We start from the raw sequence: 3033 nt of genomic DNA, 5'->3' as shown, positions 1-3033 counted from the left end.
ATTTTCTTATTCCTAGGGTGTATTTTCATTTTAAAAAGCAGCTTCTTTGAGAGTAAAGAAGTACTAAGTGTTCCCCCCTGGCTCATAATCTCTAGGAAATAGTGGAGAAGTGGTGACAAGCTGCTATTGGAAGCCACACTGTCCCCTGGTTCTCAAGCTTCTTAAGCCCAGGTCTCCTTTTGGTTCTGGACAAGTCTTGGTTTTCTCCATCATTTGTTCTTCCCTAAACAAACTTCAGAGTTTGGGGCTTGTTTACCTTTTCGGTGACTCCTCCGTTCTACCTTCCTTTTTGTGACCATCTCTCCAACTGACATTAGAAAAGTATTACCATGTCACCAGTTCTTCCATTACTGAAGATCGTAAAACAGGTTCATGTTACTGCTCTGCTTCAAAGACCTATTGCTAAACACTACAGAAGAGGGACCAAAAGGTGTAACGTAAGTAACCAACCAAGAACTGACAGTCTCAGGGAGCTGTGAACACAGGTCTCCCTTATAAGATACAGGTAGCAAGGTTTTAAATTTCTTCACACTCCCATTCACATTAGCAGAGGGTAAGCTGCTGATTTTGTCTCCTTTTAAATCCCACATGTTGAATAGGGAGCTAATGAGGATAGAAATTAGCTTGTCTGCTTGAACTTGGAACTTGCCAGCTTGTCCTTTCCTTCTCTTCCTCTCCTGACCATTTCGATCCTGAATAAAAATTGGTGGGTCCCAGTAGGGTAGGTGTTAGAACTTAGAACATCTGGTTGTGCTAGAATGCTAAGGAAGTGCTCAAAGAATGATGTGGACACATCAAAAGGACACAGAGCATCAAAATAATCAATGATAGTAAAAGATTATAAGCCACATTATATACACGTTGACTATGAGTCAATAAATGAATAAACTGAAAATGTGAGGAAGAAGAGGATATTTATATAATTTCAAGGTACCTTGAAATGCCTGTTAATTACAAAGGGGAAAAGATCAGCTTTACAGTGGATAAGTCTGGCAGACTCTAACTGAGTGATCAAAGTGCACATCAACAGTAATGGAACAAATTGAAGATCATACGCGATGAGAACACAGCATCACTCCTGTGATATTCCTGCCAGAGATGAATAACCTAGATCTAGTTGTGAGGAAACATCAGGAAACATAAATTGAGGGATATTCTACCAAATAACTAAGCAGTAATCTTCAAAACTTCAAGGCCACAAAAGTGTTTCAAATAGAAATAATTAAAGATACATGCATTGTGTGATTCCGAACTGCATCCTTTTTCTATAAAGGATAAAGGACATTATTGTGACAATTGGTGAAATTTGAATAGAGCCTGAGGAGGAAATGGCAATTTATCAATGTGAATTTCCTAATTTTAATGGTTGTGCTATGTTCATGGGGAAGAATTTCTTGTTTTTTGGAAATATTGGTGGGGAGGTTAAAAAAGTATGACATCAGCAACATATTCTCAAATAGTTCAGAGGGGGAAAAGTTTTTGTATGATACTTGCAACTCTTCTGTAAGTTTGAGATAATTTCAAAATTAAAAAAAATTTCTGATCGGATGCAATGATTTAAATAGTTCCTAGAGATAATGTTCTACTTTAAGGCAAAATACACTACCTGCCTTTCCCTTGCTTCTGTTTTTCTAAGATTATCTGCTTGTGAATCACTAGACTGTATATCTAAAACTTACATAATATTGCAAATCAGCTATACCTCAGTTTAAAAAAAAAGAATATGTCTAACCAAAAAAAAAAAAAAAAGATTGGGAGTTTGAGGTGCTTGTGTGAGTGGAGAAAAGGGGATTATGTGACATTTTGATATGGAGGAAGGCAGGAGAATCAGCAGATCCACATGGTTTCCTTGTACCATCTGCTGGTTCCTCTGGTTTCTGAGGCATTGTCATTGTCACTGATTGCAGCTAATATCTACCACCAAATTATTGATGGGGCCAATTTTCCTCTCATTTCTTTCCAGACAAACATCACTAGTTTGGAATACGCTGGGTTCTCTGGCAGAGGTGAACACATATAACCACAAGGATGGTTACAACCACGAATATAATTTGAAGATGGAGGATATGCTGGAAAATCCACACTAGTAGAACTGATAATATCCATATTCCCTTTGTAGTGCTTCAAATACACTAAGTCGATAAAGTCTCAGGGGAATATTGAGCCCATGGCAAAACTTTGTGTAATGGTATGACACATGAATGTGTCCGAATCAATTTTTTGTACCATGTTGTACACTTTTCAATGATTTGTCCCATGTAATTCTGTTTTCAGGTTTGTAGAGGAAATCAGATAGTTTAGTTGTTTATTCCGGAACTATTCCTTCAACACGATATAGATTTCAATGGAATTTTTTAGAAGCCTTGCTGGAAACAGTTATCTTTTTCTCAAAGGGGAATAAAAATCCACAAATAAGTCAGTGAAGTCTTAACCACTTTCCAGCCTGATGTTTCTTTTTTTTTTTTTTTTACGGTACACAGGCCTCTCACTGTTGTGGCCTCTCCCATCACGGAGCACAGGCTCCGGATGCTCAGGCTCAGCGTCCATGGCTCATGGGCTCAGCCGCTCCACGGCATGTGGGATCCTCCCAGACCAGGGCACGAACCCGTGTCCCCTGCATCAGCAGGCGGACTCTCAACCACTGCACCACCAGGGAAGCCCCCAAAATACTTTTCTTGATAGTCTCTTATTAAAAGGGGTAATTAACTTGAATAGACATATAAATGATGTAATATAATTCAGTAAAAAGAAAAGAGGTGGGTAATAAGAGGCTGGAGTCTAGTCCCCTCACTCTCATTAAGGAACTTTGGTACTTTAGACAATCACTTTCTGGGCCTTAGTTTCAACATGTGTCAAATGAAAATAATAATATCCATCTGTGTCTATAAGGATAGAAAAGCACTAAGAGAATTAAATGAAATAAATTTTTAAATGATTTACGTGTTGCTCTACAAATGGCACAGTATTAAATTTACCAGGTTTTCTATAAAATCATTCTTAGAATCTATGCAGGGGAACATTTTATCTGTTGCA

The 3033-nt window shown here is 38.1% G+C and overlaps 1 pseudogene across 1 annotated transcript; it reads right to left on the bottom strand.

Moving 5' to 3' along the window:
• Nucleotides 1-1914: 1914 nt before the first annotated feature.
• Nucleotides 1915-2507, bottom strand: LOC307053710 (stAR-related lipid transfer protein 6-like; annotated as a pseudogene). The gene has a single exon. The product of its transcript is annotated as an stAR-related lipid transfer protein 6-like (transcript).
• Between the last annotated feature and the right edge of the window lie 526 nt (nucleotides 2508-3033).

The sequence above is a fragment of the Hyperoodon ampullatus genome (genome assembly GCF_949752795.1).
Source record: "Hyperoodon ampullatus genome assembly, chromosome: 5".
Classification (NCBI taxonomy): domain Eukaryota; kingdom Metazoa; phylum Chordata; class Mammalia; order Artiodactyla; family Ziphiidae; genus Hyperoodon; species Hyperoodon ampullatus.
This window is presented reverse-complemented; position numbering and strand designations above follow the sequence as displayed.